This window comes from Myotis lucifugus, unplaced genomic scaffold (genome assembly GCF_000147115.1).
Source record: "Myotis lucifugus unplaced genomic scaffold, Myoluc2.0 scaffold_181, whole genome shotgun sequence".
Classification (NCBI taxonomy): Eukaryota; Metazoa; Chordata; class Mammalia; order Chiroptera; family Vespertilionidae; genus Myotis; species Myotis lucifugus.
Window position 1 is genome coordinate 701,191 of NW_005871229.1, and position 7,758 is coordinate 708,948.

Below are 7,758 nucleotides of genomic sequence, written 5' to 3' on the forward strand. Positions count from 1 at the left end.
CTCGCGTTTGGAGATTGTTTTATTCTCTATCTGCTGAGCACGCCTGGGCCTCTGCCTAGTCCTTCGTGAGGTCATTCTTCCAGCCTTGGAAGTTGAGTCCCTCGGATATTTCCAGGAAGTGAGCACCATGACACCTGAGTAATGACGACACCCCTGGTTACTCTGTGCCAGGACGTGTGTCTCACATTCCCTGGGACGCCCTGGGAGGTGCCGACACTGTTAGTTAAGGCTCCTTCCCTCAGCTGCCGCTCAGGAGGGGAGGCCGCTAGCCCAGAGCTCTGCAAAGTAAGTAGCAAAGATGGGGCTTGAACCCAGTGAGTCCAGGAGAACACACACGCTTCCCCACCCCCGACCCTGCCTGGAGCAGGGAGCTCTTGTTTCAGTCCCAGCCCGGTCTCTCCTCCTCTCATTTTTCTGCCTCCATTTTCAACCATGGAAAACCATTTTTCCTACAACTTCTTTCCTTTCTAAGCCTGACAAAGACTTTACCACACGCTACAAGCTGATTTTTTACATTGTGGTCATCAAACATACTAAACAGCCCTGGCTGGTTTGGCTCAGTGGATAGAGCGTCGGACTGCGGACTGAAGGGTCCCGGGTTCCATTCTGGTCAAGGGCACATGCCCGGGTTGCAGGCTCGATCCCCAGTAGTGGGCGTGCGGGAGGCAGCCGGTAGATGATTCCCTCTCATCATTGATGTTACTGTCTCTCCCTCCCTATCCTTTCCTCTCTGAAATCAAAAAATATACTTAAAGAAAACATAATAAACAATAACACCTTCTACTTCTAGGTCATTTACTGCATATCACTCTGTGCAAAGGGCTTTCCACATCCCGTCTCATTAAATATCCAAACCGGCTCTGTGAGGGCGATATTACTGCCCCATTTTATGGATGAGAAGCTATAAACTCAGAGAAGTCACTGCCCGGTGATCACACAATTGGCATAGCCAGGATTTGACCAGACCTGCCTGGTGGCAATGCCTGAGCTCCCAACCCCTCAGCCAACTTTCTCCACTAGGATTTATGCCCACATTAGCATCGAAATTCACCAGGTAGAGTGGGGAGGGGAAAGAAGGAAACCGAATTAGCAAAGCAAAAATGAGAAAGGGCAATGAAGACTATGAGAAGCCACCACTGAGCAATTTTAAACCACGGGAGGCTGACAGAACAGCAGCCACTGCTGGGTGTGTGGTGGGCAGCAAAGAAGTGTGTGTGTTTGTCTTTTGAAGAAGGAGTATGTGTGGGTTTGTCTTTTGGCCCAATTTCTCCCTCATTTCATTCATCCATTCAATGGGAAACACTGCAAGCCGCCCCCCTTAGGATGGAAGAAAGGTAAGATTATTAGGAGACTTACTTAGTCCCACTTTTTTTTTTTTTACAATTATAAAACAAACAACAGAGAGAACAGAGTCACCTGAGCACTCAAGCTGGACTCTAAAAATATCCTCTGACGTAAAACCTTCATTTTTTCATTATCTCAAGGACAGAGAGAGAGAGAGAGAGAGAGAGAGAGAGAGAGAGAGAGAACAAGTGCTCATTACTGGAAACAGAATCTGGGCAACACTAGAACCGTGGCTGGGATGATTTAAATGAATAAATAAATGTACTGCACTGAGAGTAACCTGAAGTCGGGATTGTAGCATAGTGTCAGATAGCAGCCACAGCGCTTGGCACACCTCACAGGCTCATTCACTGGTTAATGAGGAGACGGTGTGGTGCAATGGTTTGCTGCGGTCCAAGATGAAACTTCGGGGCGTATTTACCTTTTCCACCCACGTGATCCTCCGCGCCCAATCCTGTCAACCCGCCAGCCACACCCCGGGGCTGGGGGGATTTCAATGTGATTGGACATTTTATGGGCACGTGGCTCCCCGTTCCTCTTTTCTATTGGTGACCAGGTCCCGCTTCCGGCCTACCTGCGCACCTCCCAGGCTCAGGCCCCGCCCCTCTCGGTGTCGGACCCGCGCCCGCGCAGGCGCAGTGGTTGGCTGTGTGTCCTCTAGGCGGCGTCCCAGGAAGGTGAGGCCCCAGCGGGACAGAGGGGCGGGCGGAGTGTGAGAAGGGAGTCCGGCCTCCCTGGGTCTCTCACCCGCTGCGCATTCGCCCTCCTCCCGGGTCCCGCCAGCTTCCTGCTGGTAACCCTCATTGCTTTCCCCCGGGAAGGCGAACGGGGGCTGGAAAGTGGGGGGCTGGGAACCTAAGGGGGCGGGCAGGAAGAATGGGGGGGGGGGGCGCGAGTGAATTTTAGGCGGAGCCAAGGGCCTCTGGGGGCGTCCCAAGTCCACACTTCAGTGCCCACCCCCACCTTCAGGCGTTTGTCTTTTTAAAGGTGAAGGGATTTGCAGGTGTGACCTCCAGATGCTTTTGCATTTGTCCTCTCCCTTTGGGATGCTCCCCCTTTCCCCCCCGCCCGGTGAATGCTTATTCAGAACGGACCTGGCTTGGGGACTTCTGGAAGTTTCTTGCGCCTTCTCCGTCCTCCCTCCCAGAGTGCGGTTTCCGCAGCATTAAAGAGGGAGAGTGAGCTCGGAACTGGACGTCCTGGCTGGTCACCCAGGTGACATTTGGGCAAGTTACATAAGCTCAGGATCATCGTCTTTCTTTTTTTTTTCTTTTTTTTTTTTTTAAATATATTTTATTGATTTTTTACAGAGAAGAAGGGAGAGGGATAGAGAGCCAGAAACATCGAGAGAGATCAATCAGCTGCCTCCTGCACGCCCCCCAGTGGGGATGTGCCCGCAACCAAGGTACATGCCCTTGACCGGAATCGAACCCGGGACCCTCCAGTCCGCAGGCCGACGCTCTATCCACTGAGCCAAACCGGTTCGGCAGGATCATCGTCTTTCAAAAGAAATAATAGCGCGCAGGATCATAGATAGATAGGGCTGGTTGTAAGAACTAGGTGAATCACTGCGTTGTAGGATGCGTCCTACAGTGTTTGTGTAGTAAATGTTTAATCAATATGATTTCCCAAAGGAATGGAGAAGGAAGCATGTTCACTTTCTTTAGAAAGGCTTTGTTACATCAAGACTTTTGTACTTTAGCCCTAGCTGGTTTGTCAGCCTGCGGACTGAAGGGTCCCGGGTTTGATTGCACATGCCCTGGTTGCGGCTCAATCCCCAGTGTGGGGTGTGCAGGAAGCAGCCAATCAACGATTCTCTCTCATCATTGATGTTTCTATCTCTCCCTCTCCCTTCCTCTCTAAAATCAGTAACACTATGTAAAAAAGGCTAACATGCAAATGCTATGACATGTACGGACCACCAGGGGGCAGATGCTTAACAAGGTGGTCAGTGCACTCCCACAGGGGGAGCGCCACTCAGCCGGCTCACAGCTGGCAAGCACGGCTGCCATGGCGGGAGCCTCTCCTGACTCCGTGGCAGCACTGTGGAGCGGCCAGTGGCAGCAGGCGCAGCGGGTGGCACAGCGCCCAGCCCCAATTCGGGCTCTTCCCTGGCCACCTGCCGCTTGGTGCACTGCTACATCCCCCGAGGGGTCCCGGTCTGTGAGAGGGCAAGGCCGGGCTGAGGGAAACACGCACACACAGTGCATAAGTTTTGTGCACTGGGCCTCTAGTTGTGTGTGTGTGTGTGTGTGTGTGTGTGTGTGTATTTAAATAATAATAAAACGTTTGTACTTTAAAAAACAAACAAACGGGTACACAAGAGGGAAATGTGGCTCTGGGGAAGATTCCCGTGAGTCTAGTTAAAGGAGTAAATAGGGCACTAAGGTTTGGCAGGTATGACGGCTTTCCTTCCCACCCGCCTCCATATTCTAGTGACAGTGGCTGACATCGGTCTGCTGTGTGCCCGGCTCTGCTGTGAGCTTCACACGCATCATTGCCCTGCTTGGCTTCATAGCAGCCCAACGAGGGGCTCCTGGTATCCCCACTTATAAGAAGATTGAAGGTAGATAAAGCAACTTGCCCAAGTTCACCTCACTAGTATGTAGCAAGAGATAGATGGCAACCCAAGTCTGTCAATCCTGCGTCCTCCTTTCCTAATAAAGTGAGAGGGGAAAACTCTCCTTTCTTGGATGAGTTTAATTTTTCCTCATGAGGTAGAAATCTGTTTTGTGGGGGGAAATGAAATGGAAAGTCTGGATTTTAGAGCACCATCTTGAATCTCGGCAAGGAGAATGCCTGGAACTAACTACTCTCTGGGGGCAGCTCTGCCAGGCCCAGCAGCAGGGAGACCAGCTCCCCCAGGTCGGAGCGCTGAAAGTCCCGCATCGCAGGGAACCCCTCAGTAGGGGGCAGTCTGGGACAGTGGGTCACCTGACCTCGGAGTCTTGAATTTCTTATCAGTCCTTCCTTTGACCGTCCCAGGAAAAGCTGTGTTCACTGAAGACTGGCTTTTGTTTACACCCCAGCATCTCCTGTGAAGTTAAAGCTTACTGAGCTCCTGTAAAATGCTTCACACGGCGCTGGGGATAGAGTGTGCTTGAGGGAGAGGCGAGAGAGGATGTGCAATTTATGACAGCATGAAAGAAAACGAGTTAGTGGGAACTTTCCATGTTATGTTCCTCTTTGCCTTTGTGACTCTTACTTACTGAAGCCGTGATAGCAGAGCAGAAACGCGGAAGCAACTGAGGGGGAGCCTGGCCAAAGGCCTGCCCACCGCTGGGCTGAAGCAGTGGGAACCATGTAACCAGGGCGGTGACAAGCCGGAGAGTCACTAGAAGGTGTTTGTTATTCCGACCGAGGGCACTTGGAGTGGACGAGGAGCTGCCATGCTGGTGGGAAGCTCAAGATGTAAAGTGAGGAGACGTGAGAACCATCAGCTTCAGGAAAATGTCAAGTTCCTCTTGAGACACATGTTTTGGAAAGAATTCCGTCTCGGGAGGAAACATGAACAAAAGGAGCATTCCTGAGGCCCTCACTGGGTTTGGTGAAGCTGCCAACATTGGGGGTGAAAGAGCCTGCGTTCTCCCCCTGGCAGCCTCACCTACTCCCCACTCCCCACTTTGAACCCTTCCTGGCCTCCCTGGCCGGGTACATGCTGGCTTCTGCTGCTACTTCAGGCTGACTTCTTTCTAACCATCGTCTTCAAATGCGTCTTGTTGTGTAAAAGGAAAAGAACCGGGAGGGCCCCAGTGGTGCGGCTTACTGTTGGGCTTCATGCACCCAAAGGTTGCCGCCCATTCGATTCCGGGTCAGGGCACATGCCCAGGTTGCGGGCTCTATCCCCAGTAGGGGGCGTGCAGGAGGCAGTCACTCTCACATTGATGTTTCTCTCTCTCCCCCTCTCCTTCTCTCTCTCTAGAAGTCAGGAAAAAAAAAAAAAGAATTGAGGAAAATCTACTTGGGTCCTAGTCCTGGCTCTGAAACTACGTACTATGGCCTTAGGTAAGTCTGGATCTTAATTTCCTCAAAAAGGAATGGGGGTGGACTAAATTGCCTCGTTCTGTCATCCCACGCATGACTGTATCATTTCAGGTATAGAGTAAGGGCGGGGGAGGTAGCAACCCTCTGTGAGCCAGTTGAGGGCAAGAGGTTGTACCTTTCTGGCCTCAGCACCTTAATATAGTGTCTGTCAGTAACATTATGAGATTTGTGGGTGACAATGGCTTGAGATTCAAAAGACCCAGATTGAATACAATTATTGGTACTGACTTTGGATAACTGAGCAAACCTGGTTCAAAATACTTTAGGATCTCCGTGTGCAAAAAGCTGGAGTGAGATTTACAAAACTGTACACCTCTTCGGAGTTCATTAAGGGCCACGGGCAAACCGACAGTTGTGCAGGTGAGAAGAACTCTGTTTTCGGGTCCTGGTCACCCCGGTTAACTGAAACCTGCTTCCCAGGCAGGTGCAGGATGAGCGTGCACTGCTGCCCTAATTGTAGACAAAGGACTGCCCAGCATGGGCTGCGATTCTTCCGTCCGCTCACATTTTGATGAGATTGTGCAGAAAGCTTAACCCGGTACAAGGATTCTTTCTGGCTAATGCAGTCATCAAACCAGTCTTGCTGCTTTCCCCGGCAGAAACAAATCAACTTAAGATCCCACTTGGGAATTCACTGTTTCCTCCCTACAGACCAGGTTCAAGGCAGGAGTCTCATTCGGGCTGAAATGAAGCAGAAATCCTTAGAGAACCATGTCATCCAGTCCCATTTGCTTTTAGCTGATTAAAAAATAGAAACGTATGGCCCACATACCTGGTGTGCTATTTAAAAATGATTCCTTTATTCCTTGGTTAATAAACAATTAATTCATAGCATAGTTCATCGTTTCAAAAATATACCAAAATAGTTCACTGAAAGACATTTAACCATTTAGAATTATAAATTAAGTCGTTCCCTTCTCCCATTACTCTCCACACACACACACACACACACACACACACACATTAGTGAGCCCTGGGCTAGTCCTCCAGAGAACGTTCTGACCTACATATTTCCTGGGCCATTTCTTCTGCCTGATGAGATAAGAAGGGACTGAAAGCAGTTTTCCTAGCAGGAGAAGCTGCTGCTTTGAAAAAGTCTTTCTTCAGGGGCGAATCTCATCAACCTAAAGATTTAACTCCTTGGCTCAGAAACCTGCCCACTTCCAGAGGCTGGCGGAGAGGTGCCGGTTTGCTGCCCTCTACAGGCTGCACTCGGGAGCTTCGACTAAAGGAAGAAGGGATGAATCCTTAGGGATCTGAAAAGAAATGAAACACATTGATGCCAAAATAAGGCAAGAGTGGAGTGGGGGGAATGATTGGGAACATCAGCTACCATTCAAAGAATTATAGCACTAAAAAATTATAGCATTTAGGACATGTAAATGTGGCCATTACAGAACAGGATGCAATGAAACACTAGGATTCAATATTTGTAAAAACAGATTTAGCTATACCAGAATGTTAAACTTTGGTTATCTCCGTGGTGGGATTATGGGTAATTTGCATTATATTCTTTTTATCTGCATCATCTAAACTTCTACAATAAATAGGTGTTATTCTAGTAATAAGAAACTAGTTAAAATGTGTCACAGGGCCCAGCTGGAGTGGCTCAGTGGTTGAGTGTCGACCTATGAACCAGGAGGTCATGGTTTGATTCCTGGTTGGGGTACATGCCTGGCTTTCGGGCTTGATCCCCAGTGTGGGGCATATAGGAGGCAGCAGATCAGTGATTCTCTCTCATCATTGATGTTTCTATCCCTCTCTCCCTCTCCCTCCCTACCTCTCTCTGAAATCAATAAAAACTTAAAATAAAAAAGTGCCACGGGGACTTCTTGGGCGCTGGTGATGTTCTGTTCCTTGACCTAGAGGCTGTAGGTCTTCACCAAGCGGCCCACGTAGGATACGTGCACGTCTCCGTGTGTCCAGTTCAATTAGAACAGTTTTTTAAAAATGGTTGTTGAAGTGGAACTCTCATCATTGCTGTTGGCAATGCAAATGGTACAGCCACCTTGGAAGACAGTTTGGCAGTTTCTTACAGAATGAAACATACTTTTATCATTCGACCCAAGTAGTATATGGGAACTCTTCACTTTCTGCTCAATCCTGTGAACCTAAAACTGCTCTAAAAAATAAAGTCTATGTTTAAAAAGGTGGTTGTACTCACAGATTAAAATAGATATACTCGCACATGTTACCATATGAATGTTGAAAACATTAAGTGAAAAAGCCAGACACAAAAGGCTACATATATATGAAATGTCTAGCCAGCGGTTCTCAACCTGTGGGTCGCGACCCCTTTGGCGGTCGAACGACCCTTTCACAGGGGGTCGCCTAAGACCATCCTGCATATCAGATACTTACATTACGATC